The 26946-nt window shown below is 37.3% G+C and overlaps 1 long non-coding RNA gene across 2 annotated transcripts in view; it reads left to right on the forward strand.

Moving 5' to 3' along the window:
* The window catches only part of LOC132480156 (uncharacterized), a 424604-nt gene that overhangs the window by 393144 nt on the left and 4514 nt on the right, over positions 1–26946 (forward strand). For both annotated transcript variants that reach the window (XR_009530607.1, XR_009530606.1), the window contains exons 4-5: positions 10803–10918; positions 24282–24321. This is a non-coding gene — a long non-coding RNA (uncharacterized LOC132480156). The remainder of the gene's footprint in view (positions 1–10802; positions 10919–24281; positions 24322–26946) is intronic.

Consider the following 26946-nt stretch of genomic DNA (forward strand, 5'->3'; position numbering starts at 1 on the left):
TAGTAAGTGCTCAGCATGTTGTTAATATGTTAATTGTTTTTATTTTTAATAGCCCCTACACATTTTCTTGATTGTCAAAAACCAACATGTAGCATGCAACCTTTGAAAGTGTGGCAGCCCTTCTCATCTTACAATGTTCTCTTTGTTCTTTTTATTACCATCTTGATCAGGTAGTACCATGTATTCTGGGAAGAAAGGGCAAGAATTGAATTGGGTATCAACCCTCTGGACGCTCTATTCACAGCCCCCTGTACATCATAGAGTAAGAGCATTTTACACACTGTTGCAATTTCTTGTCTGTACTATTCCTATTTGATTCTGAGCCTCTTCAGTGTTGGGATTGTATCTTTTTTCTCTATTCCCAGAACCAGGCACATAAAAACCTACCAAAAATATTAGATAAATATAACATCACTACCATTTATCAAGTCTGGTATAATTAGAAGAGGAAAGTAAAAGATGGTCACCTCCTTTGATTTTCACCCTATTCTTCTCTTAATGCAACCTAATATTTTTATTTTAATTTTTAGTCAGATGACACTGGCGGCAACTGAAACACCTAATTCCTATGTCTTTCCATAGTCAGGACATAATCAAAGCTATAAAACAAAGATTTGCACAATATCAGAATCAGTCTTGTCATCTGGAATTTTAGTTGTTGGACAAAAATAAGCCAAGATTTCTTTGTTGTTGATATCTGGAGATGACAAAAAAATTGTTAAATTGTAGCAATTATCACTTCTATCCTGGGTGGTAGTCAGTTGTTCAGGAGAGACATTGTAGTTTATTATGTAGAAATGAGCCAAGGAACAAATAGGAGATTGGAGCAGACTGGGCAACTACAAGCCCCTTTCCATCTTTGAAATTTTAGCCTATGCTATGAAATCCTGAGCAATATAAATGGCTATAATTAAGCTTTTTTCTAAACATTTGAAAGGAATGATTATTAATGGAGATGTAGACCTTGATAAGCTGGATCAATGCCATCACAGTAAAACATACTATTATAACTCATTTTAAAAAATTAATTAATTTTATTTTTGGCTGCGCTGGGTCTTTGTTGCTGCATGCGGGCTTTCTCTAGTTGCAGCGAGCGGGGGCTACTCTGTGTTGCAGTGCATGGGCTTCTCATTGAGGTGGCTTCTCATTGCAGAGCACGGGCTTCAGGCACACGGGCTTCAGCAGTTGTGGCACGTGGGCCCAGCAGCTGTGGCTCTCGGGCTCTAGAGCGCAGGCTTAGTCAGTAGTTGTGGTTCACGGGCTTAGTTGCTCCGCAGCATGTGGGATCTTCCTGGACCAGGGCTCGAACCCATGTCCCCTGCATTGGCAGGTGGATTCTTAACCACTGCGCCACCAGGGAAGCCCATAACTCATATTTTTAAAAAATCCCTTGACTCGGTGTTCCTCCAGCTACCACCCCAATACTCTGTGATCCTTTATGGGCAAATGACTCAAAACCGCCTAAACCTACAGGTTTCTATTCTTCATCCCCATTGTGTACTCAGTACACTCCTATTAGTAGTTTGGCCTCCACTATGTCATCGACTGACTCTCCAAAGATTTACATCTAGATATGTCCGGTGGTAATTATCAGCTTCATCTCACTTGAACAAAGTAGCATTTGACACAATTACCTCTTCTTTATGAATCACTTTCTTCTTCGGCTTCTGAGGATCCTCAGTCTCCTGATGTTCCTCCCACTTCTCCTGATACTGCTTCTCAAGTTCTTTTGTTGGCTCCTTCTAGCTTACTTCTAATGTTTAAGTGGTGAAATAAATCAGGGATCAATCTCTGTCACTCTTCTCTAAATAAATTTTCAGTTAAAACCGTTCTCATCCAGACACATTACTGTAAATAAGAACCATATGTTGACAATATTCAAATACATAGCTCTACCTTTAACTTCTCCCATCCCCTGCAGACTAACTCTCCAGTTAACTATTGTGCATCTCCACTTGAATATCTCATTGACATCTCAAACTTAATGAGTGGCAAACAACTCCTGATTCCCCAAAACTGATCACGCCCCCCACTGTTTTCATCTTTATTATTGACACTGATATTCACACAGATGTATAGACCAAACCTTCTATCATTCTAGTTTTCCATTTTTCCCCACTCCTCATACCCAAGGCATCAGCAGTTTTATTGCTTTTACTTTCAAAGCATATATTGGTATATATATTTTTTATTTCTTTAAATTGAAGCATAGTTAATTTACAATGTTGTGTTAGTTTCTGGTGTACAGCAAAGTGATTCAGTTATAATGTGTATATATATATATATTTTTTCTTTTCATTATAGTTTATTACAAGATATTGAATATAGTTCCCTGTGCTATACTATAGGACCTTGTTGTTTATTTTATATAGTAGTTTGTATCTGCTAATTACAAACTCCTAATTTATTACCCCCACTTGCTCCTTTGATAACCATAAGTTTGGTTTCTATGTCTGTGAGTCTGTCTCTGTTTTGCAAATAAGTTTATTTGTATTATATTTTAGATTCCACATATAAGTGACATCATACAGTATTTGTCTTTGTCTGACTGCACTTAGTATGATAATCTCTAGGTTCATTCATGTTGCTGCAAATGGCATTATTTCATTCTTTTATATGGCTGAGTGATATTCCATTCTGTGTCTGTGTAGGTAGATAGATGCATATATATGTATGTGTGTATATATATATATGTATACACACACACACACACACACACACATATACACACACACACACACACACATCACATCTTCTTTATCCATTTTTCTGTTGATGGACATTTAGGTTGTTTCCATGTCTTGGCTCTTGTAAATAGTGCTGCCATGAACATGAACATTGGTGGGCATGTATCATTTTGAATTAGAGATTTTGTCTTTTCCAGATATATGTCCAGGAGTGGGATTCCTGGATCATAGGGTTGTTCTATTTTTATTTTTTATTTTTAAAAAAATTTTATTGGAGTATAGTTGATTTACAATGTTGTGTTAGTTTCTGGTATAGAGCAAAGTGAATCAGTTATACCTATACATATATCCACTCTTTTGTAGATTCTTTTCTCATATAGGTCATTACAGAGTATTGAGAAGTGTTCCCTGTGCTATACAGTCCTTATTAGTTATTTATTTTATATATAGTAGTGTATATATGTCAATCCCAATCTTCCAGTTTATCCCTTAGTGCCCCCCACCGGCCCCACTTCCCCGCCCTGGTAACCGTAAGTTTGTTTTCTGTGTCTGTGACTCTATTTCTGGTTGTTGTTGGTTTTTTTTAAGTATTTGTTCTGGTTCGACTGCATCCTGGTGAACACCTGCTTTTCTTATTTATTTATTTATTTGTACTCAGTCTTAGTTTCAACAGGTGGGCTCCTTAGTTGTGTCTCGTGGGCTCCTTAGTTGCGGCACATGGGCTCCTTAGTTGTGGCATGCAAACTTTTAGTGTGGCATGTATGTGGGATCTACCTCCCTGACCAGGGATCAAACCTGGGCCCCCTGCATTGGGAGCACAGAGTCTTAACCACTGCACCACCAGGGAAGTCTATTTCTGTTTTGTAAATAAGTTCATTTGTACCATTTTTTTAAGATTCCACATATAAGAGATATCATATGATATTTGTCTTTGTCTGACTTACTTCACTCAGTATGACAATCTCTAGGTCCATCCATGTTGCTGCAAATGCATTATTTTGTTCTTTTTTATTGCTGAGTAATATTCCATTGTATACATGTACCACATCTTCTTTATCCATTCATCTGTCAATGGACACTTAGGTTGCTTCCATGTCCTGGCTGTTGTAAATAGTGCTTCAATGAACATTGGGGTGTATGTATCATTTCAACTTACGGTTTTCTTTGGATATATGCCCAAGAGTGGGATTGCAGGAACATATGGTAACTCGATTTTTAGTTTCTTAAGGAACCTCCGTACTGTTCTCCATAGTGGTTGTACCAATTTACATTCCCACCAGCAGTGTAGAAGGGTTCCCTTTTCTCCACACCCTCTCCAGCATTTATTATTTGTAGACTTGTTGATGATGGCCATTCTGACCAATATGAAGTGATATCTCATTGTAGTTTTGATTTGCATTTCTCTAATAATTAGCAATGTTGAGCATCTTTTCATGTGCCTCGTGGCCATCTGTGTATCTTCTTTGGAGAAATATCTATTTAGGTCTTTGGCCCAATTTTTGATTGGGTTGTTTGTTTTTTTGTTATTGAGTTATATGAGCTGTTTTTATATTTTGGAAATTAATGCCTTGTCAGTTGCATCATTTGCAGATATTTTCTCCCATTCTGTAGGTTGTTTTTTCATTTTGTTTATGGTTTCCTTTGCTGTGCAAAAGCTTATAAGTTTGATTAGGTTCCATCTGTTTATTTGTGCTTTTATTTCTATTGCCTTGGGAGACTGACCTAAGAAAACATTACTACAATTTATGTCAGAGAATGTTTTGCCTGTGTTCTCTTCTAGGAGTTTTGTGGTATCATGTCTTGTATTTAAGTTTTTAAGCTATTTCGAGTTTATTTTTGTGTGTGGCATGCAGGTGTGTTCTAACTTCATTAATTTACATGCAGCTGTCCAGTTTCGCCAACACCAATTCCTGAAGAGACTGTCTTTTCTCATTGTGTATTCTTACCTCCTTTGTCTAAGATTGATTGACTGTAGGCATGTGGGTTTATTTCTTGGCTCTCTATTCTGTTCCATTGATCCATATGTCTGTTTTTGTGCCAAAACCATGCTGTTTTGATTACTGTAGCTTTGTAGTATTGTCTGAAGTCTGAGAGGGTTATGCCTCCAGCTTTATTCTTTTTCCTCAGGATTGCTTTGGCAACTCTAGGTCTTTTATGGTTCCATACATGTTTTAGGATTATTTGTTCTAGTTCTGTAAACAAATGTCATGGGTAATTTGATAGGGATTGCATTAAATTTGTAGATTGCTTTGGGCAGTATGGCCATTTTAACAATATTAATTCTTCTAATCTAAGAGCATGGGATATCTTTTTTTTTTTTTTTTTTTTTTGCGGTATGTGGGCCTCTCACTGCTGTGGCCTCTCCCGTTGCGGAGCACAGGCTCCGGACGCGCAGGCCCAGCGGCCACGGCTCACGGGCCCAGCCGCTCCGCGGCATATGGGATCCTCCCAGACCGGGGCACGAACCCGTATCCCCTGCATCGGCAGGCGGACTCTTAACCACTGTGCCACCAGGGAGGCCCGTGGGATATCTTTCCATTTCTTTAAATCCTCTTCAATTTCCTTTATCAGTGTTTTATAGTTCTCAGCATATAAGTCTTTCACCTTCTTAGTCAGGTTTATTCCTAAGCATTTTATTACATTTTTGATGCAAATTTAAAAGGGATTTTTTTGTTGTTTACTTTTTCTTTCTGATATTTCACTGTTAGTGTAAAGAAATGCAACAGATTTGTGTATGTTAATCTTGTATCCTGCTATCTTGCTGAATTCATTTATCAGTTCTAGTAGTTTTTGCATGGAGTGTTTAGGGTTTTCTATATATAATCATGTCATCTGCACATAATGACAATTTTACCTCTTCCCTTCCAATTTGGATACCTTATATTTTTCTTGTCTGATTGCTGTGGCTAGGACTTCCAATACTATGTTTAATAGAAATGGTTGTCTTGTTCCAGATTTTAGCAGGAAGGCCTTCAGCTTTTCAGCGCTGAGTGTTATGTTGGCTGTGGGTTTGTCATAAATAGCTTTTATTATGTTGAGATATGTTCCTGCTGTACCCACTGTGGTAACTGTTTTTATCATGAATGGATGTTGAATTTTATCAAATGCTTTTTTTTGCACCTACTGAGATGATCATGTGGTTTCAAAACATATCTTAAATTGGATCCCTGCACAACATACATATTAGTATCAACAAGTTCCCTGTCCCTGTCTTCTAGACCATCATGATTTCTCCTAACTTCTCTCCTACCTTCCACTCTTTCCCTGGCTATTTTTACTTTGTTCCTACACAACAGAGTGATCTTCTTTTAACCATAAATAAGATCAAGAAATGTAGCTGCTGAAGCCACTCCAAAGAATTTCCATAACACTCCTCACACATAACTCCTCACCATCTCTATAGGGACTTATGTGACCTGTGTCCTGCTTATTTCTAAATTTATCACTTATCACAGTCCTTATTCACACTTCTCCAGTACTCTTGCTACTCACTGAATAAGGCAAGCTTATTGGTCCTCTTGACTAGCATAACTTTCCTTGGGTATTTAGTTACATGGTTCCTTTTTCATTTGTAAAACTCAGCTGCCAGCCCTCAGTGAGGCCATATCTGGACAAACCTGCATAAGTCCACCTTGCCAGTACACTCTAGTTCTACCCCCTGCTTCATTTTCCCTCATAGCCCTTTGACAATAAACAGTCCTGCTAAATAAATATCAGATAATTTCTGATTTATATCTCACCAACTAGACTATAAGCACCATAAAAAAGAATGCTTTTTGTGTATGTTTTTATCACTGTTGTATAATCAGTCCATAAAAAAGTAGGAGTTTAATAATATTTGTGTAAATTGATTCATGTTGGACTGAACGCTTGTTAAAGTAAAAACTGATAATTATCATATTAATTTCAGACAGAGATGCTGATAACCCTCTGCACCTATTTTAAAGTTTTTTAAAATGCCATAATAGTTCTATTATTCTAAATGTATAGTCCTTTTTTGCTTTTCAACATGTTCAAGCAATTTTGGCAGGTCAGGGACATGCTCTATTCCACTTCACATACTGGAAAATGCCTACTACCAATACCTTCTCTCTGTGGGGTGGCTTTATAAACCATCCTCTCATCCTGACAGAAAGAGAGCAACTTCCAGGCTGAATTATCTGAATAATGGGAATGAGTGGTTCCAATGTCTTTTGGAAAAGAATTATCAAATATTTTATAAAGCTTTCTACTAAACACAGAAAAAGGAGTGTTTTGTAATTGGCCCTCTGGTATGTAAGACATTCAATTGTGCAGAATATACATGTCTTTTTACATAGTCCAATTGAAGCAGCATCATTTACATTTATACATGCCAACATACTTAGTAATATCTATTTAAACTATTACATCCAGAACTGGTCATTCCTAATAAGTGAGAAATCTACTACTATAAATATTTCTATGAATTTGAAAAATAGACTCATAAATATAGATATAATATACCCACAAGTTAAAAAATTCTTAGAGTTCCAACCATTTTATTGTATTAACTTAATAGCAAAATATTCTCTAGGTTTAAAGCTCAAATTCTAACTGCCATCCAATTATAAATATTGCTATTATTTAAGCCAGAGAAACGTTTGATATTAGATATTAACTTGGTATAAAATAAGGTACTTTAAGTGATGAAAATGTCCATCTTTGAAAGGGAAATGTGCAGATTAATGGAATTATGTGAGAGGCAGTTTAGTCTCCTCAGAAGGATATTAAAAGGAAAATACATATTATTAACTGATTTAGGAACAGATAAAATGGAACTTCTTAAATGGTAATTGCTGTTTTAAAATACTTAAAGGACTCCAAGCATATAAAGTAAGAGCAGATGATTCTTTGTGTGGACATCTCTCCCTGCTATACTGTTAGTGGCAAAAAGTCCCATTCACTGTTTCCAGTGATAGTCATTGTGGACCTTTTCAGAGACTACCTGACCCAGATGGTTCCCCAGTCCATTGCCTTGCAAGCTGGTATATGCCTATTACTGCCAAGTAGGTGGTGGTGTGTTGGGTGGGATAAGCAGCTGCACAGTAACTATGGATGCAATTTCCTAGGGCATAAATTTTATAAGCAGGTTTTAGAGAAAACTAATGTTTTTTTTATATTTAAACTAAAGTGGCTGTATTATGAGTATAATATAAAATTTACATGAATTTTTCAAATAAATCCAGAGACTTAAAAGAAATTCCCCTCTTCTAGTGGGTTGAGAGACTCCGGAGGTTCTCCCTCACTCCTCTTTGCTATTAGAATAATTCAGTGGGAAAGTTTGTGAAACATGGCATCACTCTTTGATATTCTACATGAAATAAAAATGAATTTTTGTCAAGATGGCAGCTATACATATTCTATAGAAACTTGCTTATTTTTCTTTTTCAGGGCCAGCTCCAGCCCAAATTTTGGTTGGGAGAACTTGGTATTCAGGGAACTCATTCCCTGTTCTTTCTCTGCCTCTTCTTCCCTCTCCTGTTTCTCTCTCATCTCTCCCTATTTCTCATTCTTCGTTCCTCTCTTTCCCTTTTCTTTTCCCATTCTCTCACTCTTTTTTCTTCTTTCCTTCCTTCAAATATTTATCAGTAACTTAATTCTCAGGCACTGTGTTAGCACTGTGGTTATAAAGATGGAAAATGAGCTTTCCATCATCATTGAATTCTGCCCTAAGCTCTAGGATAGAATGATCTGTATTTTTTCAAGATTATGTCACTAGTGCCTTATACAATGTCTAGCATATATAAGGTGCTTAATATTTATGAATAAACAAATCAAGGCATGCATGTTGAATATAATGATCAATAAGGACATTATTAGAATACATGGATTTTATTTGATCCTGTCTTATGAAACCTGGACTCATTGATAAGTGAGGAAAGAAGAAGAACTGAGGTTGGGACTCAAGAGCACGCTGCTGCTTCCCAAAAAATATGCACAGCACTGAATCTTCATTTTGGTTTTGAATGAAGTCTGACAAGACCAAAAGGAAAGAACATCCCATATGGGGGAAAAAGCACATTCAAAGACAATAAGGGAGGAAATGGCATGGTGTATTCAACAAATGATTACACTTTATTTCAACGTGTTTTTTTGTACAAAGGAGATGCGTGTACGAGAGTCAAGTATCAGTTGGTTGGTAGAAATTATGGAAAATATCTTGGCAAACAGAACAAAATGACCTTGTAGAACATCTCAAATACTTTTGCCTCCTCTGCTAGCATCTCTTACTCTTTTTTTTTTTTTTTTTGCTTTATAACAAATTTAATCAGTTATACATATACATATGTTTCCATATCCCCTCCCTTTTGCGTCTCCCTCCCACCCTCCCTATCCCACCCCTCCAGGCGGTCACAAAGCACCGAGCTGATCTCCCTGTGCTATGCGGCTGCTTCCCACTAGCTATCTACCTTACGTTTGGTAGTGTATATATGTCCATGCCGCTCTTTCGCTTTGTCACAGCTTACCCTTCCCCCTCCCCATATCCTCAAGTCCATTCTCTAGTAGGTCTGTGTCTTTATTCCTGTCTTACCCCTATGTTCTTCATGACATTTTTTTTTCTTAAATTCCATATATATGTGTTAGCATACAGTATTTGTCTTTCTCTTTCTGACTTACTTCACTCTGTATGACAGACTCTAGGTCTATCCACCTCATTACAAATAGCTCAATTTCATTTCTTTTTATGGCTGAGTAATATTCCATTGTATATATGTGCCACATCTTCTTTATCCATTCATCCGATGATGGACACTTAGGTTGTTTCCATCTCCGGGCTATTGTAAATAGGGCTGCTATGAACATTTTGGTACATATCTCTTTTTGAATTATGGTTTTCTCAGGGTATATGCCCAGTAGTGGGATTGCTGGGTCATATGCATCTCTTACTCTTTTTTTTTTTTTTTTTTTTCTTTTTGCGGTATGTGGGCCTCTCACTGTTGTGGCCTCTCCCGTTGCGGAGCACAGGCTCCGGACGCGCAGGCCCAGCGGCCATGGCTCACGGGCCCAGCCGCTCCGCGGCATATGGGATCCTCCCAGACCGGGGCATGAACCCGTATCCCCTGCATCGGCAGGCGGACTCTTAACCACTGCGCCACCAGGGAGGCCCGCATCTCTTACTCTTGATGCTGATTCTATTCCTCATGTTTTCACAGGGTTGTAAATAACAGTTACCCTATTCATACCCTTAAGTGTCTAATAATGGCCTGATAGGATTATGACTCAAATTCCACAGGGACCATACAGGTTACATTAATATGTGGGGCTGCTGGGAATAATTTTTAAAGAGGGTAACTGATGGTTTTAGTGCTCATGCACCTGCTGAAAAGGACTCTATGCCTGTCAATTGTTTCCATGCAGGTATATGGGTAGAAGGTTGGAGGTTATCAGATATTTTTATTTTCCAAAGATACAGGATACCCATGCCTGAATATAAAGTTTACAATGTTTAAATGTTGGTCAACTGTATTTTTTTTATTGTTACTGTACCGAATTGCCACAAATGTGGTGTTTTAAAGCATATTAGCTTATAGTTCCCCCATCTCAGGTTCTTAAGCTAAATCACATCTGCAAAGAGCTTTTGCAATGAAAAGTAACAGTCACAGGTTTCTGAGATTAGGATTACAACATCTTGAGAGGTGGGGTGGGGAATTAGTCTACCACACATATTTATGAGTTTGCATACGTTTTTATCATTGTATAAATCAATACCAATGGCCAGGGGAAACAAACAAGCAACAACAAAATTACTCCATATATCCAGTGTTTCTAAAGCCAACTTTCATTCACGTCTAATGTAGTAATCATCTCAAATTTTTTTTTCTTCAGAAAGTCCAACTTATTGATTAAAGTTGAAGAATCCTTAAATGCAGAAATGTCTGTTATCCTCAACAGGTTGATAGGGGGATTTTATTGCTTTACTCCTCCAGCCACAAAATTTACGTATTCATTTGTTCAGTGAATATTAATTAAGTACCTATGCTTTTGCTGCTTTGTATTACAGTAATTAATGAATTTTACAAAAATCTATGGATATGACTTTCTATTTGGAGTTAACAGTTAATCATTACTGCCCTCTTTTGGTTTCCCCACCAGGTTTCAAATTTTCTTCCCTGAAAGAACTCACTGCTCCCTGATATTTTTCCCTTCTCTTCCTTATGCTGTTTCACCCTAAGTAGTGGATCCTTGACAAGTTTCGCTTAGACATCATGGTGAGTATTCTAAAGAGAAAATAGTGTGCTGATGAGGAAAATGTTCTCCATTCAACTCTCCAAAGATTTGTCTGAGGAGACATTTTGCTGACTTGTCAAATTTAAAATATGCACTAAATCTCTATTATTTTTTCTAATTTTATTAGTTTAAAAGTATTCCAAAATAGATACTCAGTATTGTCTGTCTTCCTCAGTTTACTGTAAGGTTCTTGCATATTGGTGTCACATCTTATTGACCTCTTTATCCCTAGGATATGATATCATGCTTGGCATATATAAGTTCTCAGTAAATGTAGCTGATATAAACTTATGCAGATTCAAAGATGGAGAAGGAGGTAGGGATTACTCTGACACTTTTTTCCAACTCAACACAGTAAGTCATTTTGTTTTCCATTTTCATGGAAATTTTCTGTTACTTTCATGGGGGAACAGGGGACACAGAAATATTTTATTTGAAGATAAGAGTGATGTCTGGTTCTTGAAGAAATCCTAAACTCAAATGTAACTGCCTTTTAAAAAATTTTATTTTATATTGGACTATAGTAGATTTACAATGTTGTGTTAGTATCAGGTGTACAGCAAAGTGATTCAATTATACATATATACAGATATATATATATATATATATATATATATATATATATAGTTTTTAAAACTCTTTTCCCACTTTGGTTATTAGAGAATATTGAGCAGAGTTCCCTGTGCTATACAGTAGGTCCTTGTTGGTTATCTATTTTAAATATAGTAGTGTGTATATGTCAATTCCGAACTCCCAATTTATTCCCCCCCCACCTTTCCCCTTTGGTAACCATGAGACTGTTTTTTAAGTCTGTGAGTCTGTTTCCTAAATAAGTTCATGTGTATCATTTTTTGTAGATTCTACATATAAGCGATATCATATGATATTTATCTTTCTGTCTGGCTTACTTCACTTAGTATGATGATCTCTAGTTGCATCCATGTTGCGGCAAATGGCATTATTTCATTCTTTTTTTATGGCTGAGTAATATTCCATTGTATACATGTACCACAACTTCTTTATCCATTCATCTGTTAGATGGATATTTAGGTTGCTTCCATGTCCTGGCTATTGTAAACAGTGTTGCAATGAACACTGGGGTGCGTGTATCCTTTTGAACCATGTTTTTCTTCAGAAACATGCCCAGGAGTGGGATTGCTGAATCATATGGTAGCTCTATTTTCAGTTTTTTAAGGAAACTCCATACTGTTCTCCATAGTGACTGTACCAATTTACATTTCCAGCAACAGTGTAGGAGAGTCCCTTTTCTCCACACCCTCTAGAGCACTTACTGTTTGTAGACTTTTTGATGATGGCCATTCTGACTGGTATGAGGTGATATCTCATTGTAGTTTTGATTTGCATTTCTTTAATAATTAGCGATGTTGAACACCTTTTCTTGTGCCTATTGGCCATCTGTATGTCATCTTCAGAGAAATGCCTATTCAGGTCTTCTGCCCTTTTTTTTTTTTTTTTTTTAAGTGAGCTACATGAGCTCACTGTAAATTTTGGAGATTAATTACTTTTTGGTCATATCATTTGCAGATATTTCTCCCATTCTATGTGCTGTCTCTTCATTTTGTTTATGGTTTCCTTTGCTGTGCAAAAGCTTTTGAGATTAATTAGGTCCCATTAGTTTATTTTTGTTTTTATTTCCATTACTCTAGGAAATGGATCAAAAAAGATATTGCTGCGATTTATGTCAAAGAGTGTGTTCTGCCTATGTTTTTTCTAGGAATTTCATAGTTACCAGACTTATGTTTAGATCTTTAACCATTTTGAGTTTATTTTTGTATATGGTGTGAGAAAATGTTCTAATTTCCTTCTTTTACACGTAGCTCTCCAGTTTTCCCAGCACCACTTATTGAAAAGACTGTCTTTTCTCTATCGTGTATTCTTGCATCCTTTATTGTAGACTAATTGACCGTAAGTGTGTAGGTTTATCTCAGCGCTCTCTATTCTGTTCTAGTGCTCTGTGTGTCTGTTTTTCTGCCCATTTCATATTGTTGTTGTTTTTTTGCATTACGCGGGCCTCTCACTGTTGTGGCCTCTCCCCCTGCGGAGCACAGGCTCTGGACGCACAGGCTCAGCAGCCATGGCTCACGGGCCCAGCCGCTCTGTGGCATGTGGGATCTTCCCGGACCGGGGCATGAATCCATGTCCCCTGCATCGGCAGGCGGACTCTCAACCACTGCGCCACCAGGGAAGCCCTCATATTGTTTTGATAACTGTAGCATTGTAGAATAGTCTGAAGCAAGGGAGCATAATACCTCCAGCTCTGTTCCTCTTTCTCAAAATTGCCTTGGCTATTTGGGGTCTTCTATGTCTCATACAAATTGTAAAATTTTTTGTTCTAGTTCTGTGAAAAAGGCCATTGGTAATTTGATAGGGATTTCATTGAACATGTAGATTGCCTTGGATAGTACAGTCATTTTGATAACGTTGATTCTTCCAATCCAACATCATGGTGCATCTTTCCATCTGTTTGTGTCATCATCTATTTCTTTCATCAGCATCTTAGAGTTTAAAGAGTACAGGTCTTTTAGCCTCCTTAGGTAGGTTTATTCCTAGGTATTTTATTCTTTCTGACGCTTTGGATTGTTTCTTTCTCTTTCTGATCTTTCATTGTTAGTGTATAGAAATGCAACAGATTTCTGTGTATTAATTTTTCATCCTGCAACTCTACCAAATTAGCTGATGAACTCTAGTAGTTTTCTTGTGGTGTCATTAGGATTTTCTATATATAGTATCATGCCATCTGCAAATAGTGACAGTTTTACTTCTTTTCCAATTTGGATTCTTTTCCTTTTCTTCTCTGATTGCCGTAGCTAGGAATTCCAAAACTATGTTGAATAATGGTGAGAGTGGACAACCTTGTCTTGTTCCTGATCTTAGAAGAAATGTTTTCAAATATTCAACACTGAATATGATGTTGGCTGTAGGTGTGTCATGTATGGCCTTTATTGTGTTGAGGTATGTTCCCTCTATGCCCACTTTCTGCAGAGTATTCATCATAAATTGGTGTTGAATTTTAGTCAAAAGCTTTTTCTGCATCTATTGAGATGATTATATGGATTTTATTCTTCAATTTCTTAACATGGTGTATCACACTGATTGATTTGGGGATACTGAAAAATCCTTTCATCCCTGGGATAAATCCCATTTGATCATGGAGCATGATTCTTTTATTTTTTTTAACATCTTTATTGGAGTATAATTGCTTTACAATGGAGTGTTAGTTTCTGCTTTATAACAAACTCAATCAGTTATACATATACATATGTCCCCATATCTTTTCCCTCTTGCATCGCCCTCCCTCCCACCCACCAGCATCCCACACCTCTAGGTGGTCACAAAGCACCAAGCTAATCTCCCTTTGCAACACGACTGCTTCCCACTAGCTATCTATTTTACATTTGGTAGTGTATAAATGTCCATGCCACTCTCTCACTTTATCCCAGCTTACCCTTCCCCCTCCCCATATCCTTAAGTCCATTTTCTAGTAGGTCTGTGCCTTTATTCCCATCTTGCCCCTAGGTTCTTCATGACCTTTTTTTTTTTTTTTTTTGGATTCCATATATATGTGTTAGCACACGGTATTTCATTTTCTCTTTCTGACTTACTTCACTCTGTATGACAGTCTCTAGATCAATCAACCTCACTACAAATAACTCAATTTTCTTTTTCTTAGGGCTGAGAAATATTCCATTGTATATATGTGCCACATATTCTTTATCCATTCATCTGTTGATGGGCATTTATGTTGCTTCCATGTCCTGGCTATGGTAAATAGAGCTGCAGTGAACATTTTGGTACATGACTCTTACTGAATTATAATTCTCTCAGGGTATATGCCCAATAGTGGGATTGCTGGATCATATGGTAGTTCTATTTTTAGTTTTTTAAGGAACCTCCATACTGTTCTCCATAGTGGCTGTATCAATTTACATTCCCACCAACAGTGCAAGAGGGTTCCCTTTTCTCCACACCCTCTCCAGAATTTATTGTTTGTAAATTTTTTGATGATGGCCATTCTGACTGGTGTGAGATGATATCTCATCGTACTTTTCATTTGCATTTCTCTAATGATTAATGATGTTGAGCATTCTTTCATGTGTTTGTTGGAAATCTGTATATCTTCTTTGGAGAAATGTCTATTTAGGTCTTCTGCCCATTTTTGGATTGGGTTGTTTGGTTTTTTGATATTCAGCTGCATGAGCTGCCTATATATTTTGGAGACTACTCATTTTCAATTGCTTCATTTGCAAATATTTTCTCCCATCTGAGTGTTGTCTTTTCATCTTGTTTATGGTTTCCTTTGCTGTGCAAAAGCTTTTAAGTTACATTAGGTCCCATTTGTTTATTTTTGTTTTTATTTCCATTTCTCTAGGAGGTGGGTCAAAAAGGATCTTGCTGTGATTTATGTCATAGAGTGTTCTGCCTGTGTTTTCCTCTCAGAGTTTGATAGTGTCTGGCCTTATATTTAGGTCTTTAATCCATCTTGAGTTTAGTTTTGTATATGTTAGCGAGTGTTCTAATTTCATTCTTTTACATGTAGCTGTCCAGTTTTCCCAGCACCACTTATTGAAGAGGCTGCCTTTTCTCCATTGTATCTTTTTGCCTCCTTTATCAAAGATAAGGTGACCATATGTGTGTGGGTTTATATCTCAGCTTTCTGTCCTGTTCCATTGATCTATATTTCTGGTTTTGTGCCTGTACCATGCTGTCTTGACTACTGTAGCTTTGTAGTATAGCCTGAAGTCAGGGAGCATAATTCCTCCAGCTCCGTTTTTCTTTCTCAAGATTGTTTTGGCTATTCAGGGTCTTTTGTGTTTCCATACAAATTGTGCAATTTTTTCATCTAGTTCTGTGGAAAATGCCAGTGCAAATTTTATAGGGATTGCATTGAATCTGTAGATTGCTTTGGGTAGCATAGTCATTTTCACAATGTTGATTCTTCCAATCCATATCTCTCCATCTATTTGTATCATTGTAATTTCTTTCATCAGTGTCTTATAATTTTCTGCATACAGGTCTTTTGTCTCCTTAGGTAGGTTTATTCCTAGATGTTTTATTCTTTTTGTTGCAATGGTAAATGGGAGTGTTTTCTTAATTTCACTTTCAGATTTTTCACATTGGTGTATAGGAATGCAAGAGATTTCTGTGCATTAATTCTGTATTCTGAAACTTTACCAAGTTCATTAATTAGCTCTAGTAGTTTTCTGGTAGCATCTTTAGGATTCTCTATGTATAGTATCATGTCATCTGCAAACAGTGACAGCTTTACTTCTTCTTTTCTGATTTGGATTCTTTTTATTCCTTTTTCTTCTCTGATTGCTGTGACTAAAACTTCCAAAACTGTGTTGAATAATAGTGGTGAGAGTGGGCAACCTTGTCTTGTTCCTGATCTTAGTGGAAATGTTTTCAGTTTTTCACCATTGAGGACGATGTTGGCTGTGGTTTTGTCATGATGGCCTTTATTATGTTGAGGTAAGTTCCCTCTGTGCCTTCTTTCTGGAGGGTTTTTATCATAAATGGGTATTGAATTTTGTCAAAAGCTTTCTCTGCATCTATTGAGATGATCATATGGTTTTCTCCTTCAATTTGTTAATATGGTGTATCACATTGATTGATTTGCATATATTGAAAAATCCTTGCATTCCTGGGATAAACCCACTTGCTTTTAATGTGCTTTTGGATTCTGTTTGCTAGTATTTTGTTTAGAATTTTTGCATCTATGTTCATCAGTGATATTGGCCTGTAGACTTCTTTCTTTGTGACATCTTTGTCTGGTTTGGTATCATGGTTATGGTGGCCTCGTAGAATGAGTTTGGGACTGTTCCTCCCTCTGCTACATTCTGGAACAGTTTGAGAAGGATAGGTGTTAGCTCTTCTCTAAATGTTTGATAGAATTTGCCTGTGAAGCCATCTGGTCCTGGGCTTTTGTTTGTTGGAAGATTTTTAATCACAATTTCAATTTCAGTGCTTGTGATTGGTCTGTTCATATTTTCTCTTTCTTCCTTGTTCAGTCTCAGAAGATTGGGCATTTCTAAGAATTTGTCCATTTTATTGGCATAGAGTTGCTTTTAGTAATCTCTCACGATACTTTGTATTTCTGCAGTGTCAACTGTACTTCTCCTTTTTCATTTCTAATTCTATTGATTTGAGTTTCTCCCTTTTTTTCTTGATGAGTCTGGCGAATGGTTTACCAATTTTGTTTATCTTCTCAAAGAACCAGCTTTTAGTTTTATTGATCTTTGCTATCGTTTCCTTCATTTCTTTTTCATTTGTTTCTGACCTGATTTTTATGATGTCTTTCCTTCTGCTAACTTAGGGGGTTTTTTTGTTCTTCTTTCTCTAACTGCTTTAGGTGCAAGGTTAGGTTGTTTATTGGAGATGTTTCCTGTGTCTTAAGGTAGGATTGTATTGCTATAAACTTCCCTCTTAGAACTGCTTTTGCAGCATCCCATAGGTTTTGGGTCGTTGTGTCTCCATTGTCTTTTGTTTCTAGGTATTTTTGATTTCCTCTTTGATTTCTTCAGTGATCACTTGGTTATTAAGTAGTGTATTGTTTAGCCTCCATGTGTTTGTATTTTTTACAGATTTTTTCCTGTAATTGATATCTAGTCTCATAGCATTGTGGTTGGAAAACATACTTGATACGATTTCAATTTTCTTAAATTTACCAAGGCTTGATTTGTGACCCAAGTTATGATCTATCCTGGAGAATGTTCCATAAGCACTTCAGAGGAATGTGTATTCTGTTGTTTTTGGATGGAATGTCCTATAAATATCAATTAAGTCCATCTTGTTTAATGTATCATTTAAAGCTTGCGTTTCCTTATTTATGTTCATTTTGGATGATCTGTCCATTGATGAAAGTGGGGTGTTAAAGTCCCCTACTATGATTGTGCTACTATCGATTTACCCTTTTATGGCTGTTAGTATTTGCCTTATGTATTGAGGTGCTCCTATGTTGGGTTCATAAATATTTACAATTGTTATATCTTCTTCTTGGATTGATCCCTTGATCATTATGTAGTGTCTGCTTTGTCTCTGGTAATAGTCTTTGTTTTAAAGTCTATTTTGTCTGATATGAGAATTGCTACTCCAGCTTTCTTTTCATTTCTATTTGCATAGAATATCTTTTTCCATCCCCTCACTTTCAATTTGTTTGTGTCCCTAGGCCTGAAGTATTTCTCTTGTAGACAGCATATATACGGGTCTTGTTTATATATCCATTCAGCCAGTCTTTGTCTTTTGGTTGGAGCATTTAATCCATTTACATTTAAGGTAATTATCGATATGTATGTTCCTCTTGCCATTTTCTTAATTGTTTTGGGTTTGTTATTGTAGGTCTTTTTCTTCTCTTGTGTTTCCTGCCTAGAGAAGTTCCTTTAGCATTTGTTGTAAAGCTGGTTTGGTGGTGCTGAATTCTCTTAGCTTTTGCTTGTCTGTAAAGGTTTTAATTTCTCCATCAAGTCAGAATGAGATCCTTGCTCTGTAGAGTAATCTTGGTTGTAGGTTTTTCTCCTTCATCACTTTAAATATGTCCTGCCACTCCCTTCTGGCTTGTAGAGTTTCTGCTGAAAGATCAGCTGTTAACCTTATGGGGATTCCCTTGTATGTTATTTGTTGTTTTTCCCTTGCTGCTTTTAATATGTTTTCTTTGTATTTAATTTTTGATGGTTTGATTAATATGTGTCTTGGCGTGTTTCTCCTTGGATTTATCCTGTATGGGACTCCTGTGCTTCCTGGACTTGATTAACTATTTCCTTTCCCATATTAGGGAAGTTTTCAACTATAATCTCTTCAAATATTTTCTCAGTCCCTTTCTTTTTCTCTTCTTCTTCTGGAACCCCTATAATTCGTATGTTGCTGTGTTTAATGTTGTCTCAGAGGTCTCTGAGACTGTCCTCAGTTCTTTTCATTGTTTTTTCTTTATTCTGCTCTGCAGTAGTTATTTCCACTATTTTATCTTCCAGGTCACTGATCCATTCTTCTACCTTAGTTATTCTGCTATTGATCCCTTCTAGAGAATTTTTATTTTGTTGTTTATTACTGTTTGTTTGCTCTTTAGTTCTTCTAGGTCCTTGTTAAACGTTTGTTGTATTTTCTCCATTCTATTTCCAAGATTTTGGATCATCTCTACTATCATCATTCTGAATTCTTTTTCAGGTAGACTTCCTATTTCCTCTTCATTTGTTAGGTCTGGTGGGTTTTTGCTTTGCTCCTTCATGTGCTGTGAGTTTTTCTGTCTTCTCATTTTGCTTAACCTACTATGTTTGGGGTTTCCTTTTCGCAGGCGGCAGCATCCTAGTTTCCCTTGTTTTTGTTGTCTGTCCCCAGTGGCTAAGGTTGGTTCAGTGGGTTGTGTAGGCTTCCTGGTGAAGGGGACTGGTGCCTGTGTTCTGGTGGATAAGGCTGGACCTTGTCTTTCAGGTGCGGAAGTTCACGTCTGGTGCTGTGTTTTGGGGTGTCTTTGACCTTATTATGATTTTAGGCAGCCCCTCTGCTAATGGATAGGGTTGTGTTCCTGTCTTGCTAGTTGTTGGCATATGGTGTCCAGCACTGGAGCTTACTTGTCGCTCAGTGGAGCTGGGTCTTGGCGTTGAGATGCACATCTCTTGGAGATTTTTGCCATTTGATATTACATGGAGATGGGAGGTCTCTTCTGCACCAGTGTCCTGAACTTGGCTCTCCCACCTCAGAGGCACATCCCTGATGCCTGGCTGGAGGACCAAGAGCCTGTCATCCACATGGCTCAGAATGAAAGGGAGGAAAAAAAGAAAGAAAGAAGATTAAATTGAATTAAATTAAATTATTAAAAAGTTTTTTAATTAAAAAAAAACAAAAAAAGAAAGAAGAGAGCAACCAAACCAAAAAACAAATCCACCAATTATAACAAGTGCTAAAAACCATCCAAAAAAAAGACAGAACCCTAGGACAAATGGTAAAAGCAAAGCTATACGAACAAAATCACACACAGAAGCATACACATACACACTCACAAAAAGAGAAAAAGGGAAATAATAAATATATATCGTTGCTCCCAAAGTTCACCTCCTCAATTTGGGTTGATTCGTTGTCTATTAAGGTATTCCACAGATGCAAGGTACATGAAGTTGATTGTGGAGATTTAATCCACTGCTCCTGAGGCTGCTGGGAGAAATTTCACTTTCTCTTCTTTGTTCGCACAGCTCCCAGGGTTCAGCTTTGGATTTGGACCCGCCTCTGCGTGTAGGTCACCTGAGGGTGTCTGTTCTTCTCTCAGACAGGACGGTGTTAAAGGAGCAGCTGATTCGGGGGCTCTGGTTCACTCAGGCCGGGGGGAGGGAGGGGTATGGAATGTACAGCGAGCCTGAGGCAGCAGAGGCTGGCGTGATGTTGCACCAGTCTGAGGCGCGCTGTGCGTTCTCCTGGAGAAGTCCCTGGATCACAGGACCCTGGCAGTGGCGGGCTGCACAGGATCCCGGGAGGGGAGGTGTGGAGAGTGACCTGTGCTTGCACACCAGCTTCCTGGTGGCTGCAGTAGCAGCCTTACCATCTCATGTCTGTCTCCGGGGTCCACGCTGATCGCCTCAGCCATGCCAATCTCTGGAGCTCCTTTAAGCGGCGCTCTTAATCTCCTTTCCTCGCGCACCAGGAAACAAAGAGGCAAGAAAATGTCTCTTGCCTCTTCGGCAGCTCCAGACTTTTTCCCGGACTCCCTCCTGGCTAGCCGTGGCCCAATAGCCCCTTCAGGCTGTGGTCATGCAGCCAACCCCAGTCCTCTCCCTGGGATCTGACTGAAGCCTGAGCCTCAGCTCCCAGCCCCCACCCACCCCGGTGGGTGAGCAGACAAGCCTCTTGGGCTGGTGAGTGCCGGTCGGCACTGATCCTCTGTGTGGGAATCTCTCCGCTTTGCCCTCCTCACCCCTGTTGCTGCGCTCTCCTCCATGGCTCTGAAGCTTCCCCCACCACCACCCACAGTCTCCACCCGTGAAGGGGCTTCCTAGTGTGTGGAAACCTTTCCTCCTTCACAGCTACCTCCCACTGGTGCAGGTCCCGTCCCTATTCATCTGTCTCTGTTTTTTGTTTTTTCTTTTACCCTACCCAGGTACATGGGGAGTTTCTTGCCTTTTGGTAGGTCTGAGGTCTTCTGCCAGCGTTCAGTAGGTGTTCTGTAGGAGTTGTTCCACATGTAGATGTATTTCTGATGTATTTGTAGGCAGGAAGTTGATCTCCACATCATATTCTTCCGCCATCTTGAAGCTCCTCGGAGCATGATTCTTTTAATGTACTGTTGAATTTGGATTGCTCATATTTTGTTGAGAATTTTTGTGTTTATGTTCATCAGTGATATTGGCTTGTAATTTTTTTGTGTGTGGCATCTTTGTCTGGTTTTGGTATCAGGGTGATGGTGTCCTCATAGAGTGAGTTTGGGAGTGTTCCTTCCTCTGCAATGTTTTGGAATTGTTTCAAAAGGATAGGTGTTAACTCTTCTCTAAATGTTTAATAGAATTCACCTGTGAAGCCATCTGGTCTTGGACTTTTATAAGAGTTTTTCAATCACAGTTTCAATTTCAGTACTTGTGATTGGTCTGTTCATATTTTCTATTTCTTCCTGGTTCAGTTTTGGGCGATTGTATCTTTCTGAGAATTTTTCCATTTCTTCTAGGTTGTCCATTTTATTGGCATGTAGCTGCTTATAGTAGGCTCTTATGATCCTTTGTATTTCTGTGGTGTCCATTGTAACTTCTCCTTTTTCATTTCTAATTTTATTGATTTGAGCCCTCTTCCTGTTTTTCCTTGGTGAATCTGGCTAAAGGTTCATCAATTTTGTTTATCTTTTCAAAGAACCAGCTTTTAGTTTCCTTGATCATTTCTATTGTTTTCTTCATCTCTGTTTCATTTATTTCCACTTGGATCTTTATGATTTATTTCCTTCTAATTTTGGGTTTTGCTTGTTCATCTTTCTCTGGTTGCTTTAGGTGTAAAGTTAGATTGATTATTTGGGATTTTTCTTGTTTCCTGAGTTGAGATAGTATTGCTATAAACTTCTCTCTTAGAACTGCTTTTCCTTTGTCCCACAGGTTTTGGATCATCATGCTTTCATTTTCATTTGTCTCTAGGTATTTTTTTGATTTCCTCTTTGATTTCCTCAGTGATCTCTTGGTTGTTTAGTAGCATATTGTTTATCCTCCAGGTGTTTGTGTTTTTGCAGTATTTTTCTTGTAGTTGATTTCTAATCTCATAGTGTTGTGGTCAGAAAAGATGCTTTATATGATTTCAATTTTCTTAAATTTACCAAGGGTCACTTTGTGGCCCAGCATGTGCTCAATCCCGGGGAAAGTTCTGTGTGCACTTGAGAAGAATGACATGTATTCTTCTATTATTGGATGGAATGCTCTATAAATATCAATTAAGTCCATCTGGTCTAATATGCCATTTAAGGCTTGTGTTTCCTTATTAATTTTCTCTCTGGATGATCTGTCCATTGATGAAAGTCGGGTGTTAACGCTGCTCATTATTTCTCCCTTTATGGCTGTTAGTATTTGCCTTATATATTGAGGTGCTCCTGTGTTGGGTACTTATATATTTACAATTGTTATATCTTCTTCTTGGATTGATCCTTTTATCATTATGTAATGTCCTTCTTTGTCTCCTGTAATAGTCTTTATTTTAAAGTCTATTTTGTCTGATATGAGAATTGCTACTCCAGCTTTCTTTTGATTTCCATTTGCATGGAATACCGTTTTCCATCCCCTCACTTTCAGTCTGTATGAGTCCCTAGATCTGAAGTGGGTCTCTTGTAGACAGCATATATATGGGTCTTGTTTATGTATCCATTCAGCCAGTCTGTGTCTTTTGGTTGGAGCATTTAATCCATTTACATTTAAGGTAATTATTAATATGTATGTTCTTATTGCCATTTTGTTAATGGTTTTGGACTTGTTTTTGTAGGTCTTCCCTTTTTTAAAAAATATGCAATACAGTATTGTTAACTATAATCAGTATTGCTGTATACTACATCTCCATGACTTGTTTGGTTTTCCCCTCTTTTGTGATTTGATGACTAACTTTACTGTTGTGTTTGGATTCCTTATTCTTTGTGTGTGTATCTATTGTAAACTTTCAGTTTATGGTTACCATAAGGTTTTGATATAGCAGTCTCAGATTATTCAAATGCATTGAATAAATCACAATTACTCAAATACAAACCCACTTTCTTATACCATTTTTGAGTTTTCCAGAGGATATTGAAGTTTGCCAGATATTGATCGGATCAATCAACTCCTTTCATATATTTATTATACTCTAATATACAAGTGGGCTTAGTCATCTGATGGCCAGTCCTCTGGTCTTCCTTTCCTGTAGATGCTATGGAGGCATCATGAATAGCTGTCACCATTCAGACTAGGCTCTTGTCTTTCCATATAAGAAGAAGCACTTCTCCCTTCCATAAGAATGTCATTTCTCCCCTCTGTAGATTTTCAGATTTCTCCTTTAATAGGTTTGGTATACCATGATTCTCTCTTATAGTCCCACACACTCTGGTTTTATTTTTCAACAATATTTCAGATGTGGTCACACTGTTGTAACAATTGTCTTCATAAATATGGTGCCATGAACCAAGATTAGGACCAATAATATTGTTTCTTGCAGTTTCTTTCCTTCACCCATGTAAGTTTCAAGGTTGCATAGATGCAGTTTCACTTTCACTAACTGTCCTGACCAAAATCCCATATTTTGTAAGTTTTCCGGGATTATAGGTTTTGAATCTGAGTCGTCCTCTCCACTTTATCATTACCTCCTCAAGTGATAGCTCTTATTTGGGTATATAGAGCAACTGAAATTTTGTAGAAAATAATCCAAAAGAGGTTTAACTTTTGAAATTCTATCTGCAGGAAGTGGAGTTTCCAAGTTAGTTATTAAAGTGAAGAAATGTCATTATTTATTTGACCCTTCTTCTTGTCATAATCTTTGGAAAGATAGGTGTTTAAAGTAAGGGATCAGTCAACCAATATTCTTTCCAGTGTGACTTTCTTATTTGTCCCATCAAAATTATTAATCCAAGAAACTTCTTCATGTCACTATTGGTTATATCAGTCCATTTTACAGCCTTATCATTCTTTTACAATAATATTCATTGTAACACCCTCATTGAAAGTGACATCATGAGGATGTCCATGAGAAACCATCCTCTTCTTTTTCTTTGTTTTGCAAGCCCTAACCATCCTCTTGTTTTTCTTTGCTTTGCAAGCCCTAATTTAGTAGAAAGAGTTTTTAATAATGAATTATACTAAATTCTGGTTCTGTGTGCTCTTTGCTTTAATAAGTTTATTTTTCATTTGTATACAGGAGATGGTACTCTACAAGCATCCCACACAGGGCCTTTATGGTAAGAACATTTACATTTTAAACATTATTAAGCACCTGCTAATGGCTAGATATGAGGAAGCAAGTTGTTAGGTTGCAGAAATAAATAAAATATGGTCTCTGGCCTCAAGCTCACAGTCCAGTTTTACAATGCCTGTGAAAGTTGATTTAATATTTATAAGATGCTATGGAAAGTAAAGTATTATTATTTTCCATTATTTAGCTACTGTAATGATTCCTGTATATAAAGGTCAGATTTCCAATTACACACAATATTGGAAAGGCATAAAATCAGAAGACAAAAGACCAAGTTGAGAAAAGCTGAATGTTCTAAGAGCACACATCTCTCTCAGGAAGTGATATTAGATGGGGGACAAAAAGGCAAGGGACTTTCTCATTGACTGAAAGCAGTAATACAAATTAATATCTGACCAGTGCTTTAAAGTTTATGAAGTGCAGTCACAATATTTAGACCCACTTTTAAGGTATGACATCTAAACTCTGGTATTGTGGAAAGTAAGAAAACGCAGAGAAAGAAGAAGAAAATAAATTTGACTGAAGACAACTAAGTATAGAGAAGAGGTCAGGCCACCAACAAGTAAGAAATGAAAAGCAGATGCCAAATAAAGGCATCTTTGTTTTTTCATAAGACAAACAGAATAAGAAAATAAAATAAATCTCCATCAGGTAAGACCAGTGTTATCCCTTTATCAACCACCAATTACATCCTTGAGACAAGTCTGAATAATTGAGAATGTGAACATTAGTGAGATTGTGGTTACCACAACCATTGTAATATATCTGAATGTGCATCTCTTCACAAGAAAAACAGATTGTTTTTGTTTATTCATATTTACTCTATACCAAAAAGTGTTTTATGACTTTTAAATATAATAGCTCCTTTAATTCTTACAACCTTATGAATTATGACCTTTATCATCTGTATCTTACAAATGATGATACTGGGTCACTAACAGGTTAAGTAACCTATTAAAAGTTAAATGACTATTAAATGATATTAATTGTACTTCATTATAGAGGATATGTGTACAGTTTTTAAAAAAATTATTCATTTATCTTGCTTTTAAAGAAAATAAACAGCTATTTTCAAGTTTTAAGTTTCACTTATTGGACTACTCAGTAGTCTAGTATATTTTTTTTAAACCACTGGGTACTCAGTAATTATTTGATGAAAAATAAATGGCTTTTTCTGTACTGAGATTTCAGAAAGGCCTAAGATGTGAGCTCTGCATTTTTATGAGCTTCTAAAAGTTTCTGCCTTTTCCCACTGATGCCCCATATTAAATATATCCAGTCAATCTGACTGAAATTCCCTTCTTCAAACTTAAATATTGTTTTTTAACTACTAACTTTGAAGAGGATGCCATCATTTTCAAGTCTTCTACCTGGAAATTCAATGCTATTTTGGGATCGCTTGCCTATTTATTACTACCTATACTATTTCTTCTGCAATACTGGCCTCAGGAAGTAGACACCCTGACCTTAATCCCCCATTTCTGGACCAACTGGTGATTTAACAGGACCTGATACATATGCAGGGGTCAGCAAGCATTTTCTGCAGAGCCAGTTGGTTTTAGGCTTTGCGTTATGGTGTATGTGTCAGCCCTGCAACTTGGCCTTTGCATTGAATGTAGCTGTAGACAATACATAAACAAATGCCATGAGTATATTACAATAAAATTTTACTTACGGAAGCTGGCTGCTTGCAGATGTGGCCTGTGGGTTGTAATTTTCTGACCCCTGAATGCAACTGCAACAGAGAGAGCTCACCTTCACCTACAATAATAGTAATTGAATTTGGGTTCTATGTCTTTGATCTTTCTTTGGGTAGGCGTCTGAGATATCTGAAAGTGCACTCATGCACTGACCTGGAGGTTAGTGAGATGTGGACGACTATGTTTATGGGAAACCTATAAAGACTGGACAGATTTCAGGAGCAGAATTTGGGATGATGACATTCACTTCCTCTTTTGCTCAGTTTATTACTTCTTTAAGACTCTGAAGGGTTGTGTAATTTTAAGTAATTGGTGGATTTCTCCATATAGTTCAGCTTATTGGCCTTTAGGCACTAGCTAAAATTGCTTTAAAAATGTAGATCTAAGAGTCTAGGAAAAGTGAGGATTCAGTTCATTATATCTGCAGGAGCAAATAAAGGGAAAAAGGGTGTCATGTAAAGATGCTGAGATGCTGATACTTGGTGGCAGACAATGATATATTACCGTATTCTGGATCAGTTAATTTCTCTGAATCATCTTTCAACTATTTATATTCTCAGGCTCTAGAGAAAATAGAGGTATACATGTGCTGCCTACTGGGTTAAATGGTACTTACTCTTATTTCTTATAATCTGACCTTTATCAAGATTGACAAGGAGGCATTCCCATTGCTTCAGCAAATCTTGGAATGCCAAGTCTGTGTTCACTCTCCCAAGTCCTCTTGTGATATGCTAGGCTATAATCATCTACCCCCTGGGCTATCATCATGTTGGTTAAAGATCTAATCCTCTTGTGACTAATCTCAGACTTCAGGCACTGTCAAGATATTTTGCCATCTAATTTGAGAATGCAGAGAAATTGTTCTGGGAAGAAAAGGCACAACAACTTAGGGTGCTATGAAATCACTATTC

This window comes from Mesoplodon densirostris, chromosome 19 (genome assembly GCF_025265405.1).
Source record: "Mesoplodon densirostris isolate mMesDen1 chromosome 19, mMesDen1 primary haplotype, whole genome shotgun sequence".
NCBI classification, from domain to species: Eukaryota; Metazoa; Chordata; class Mammalia; order Artiodactyla; family Ziphiidae; genus Mesoplodon; species Mesoplodon densirostris.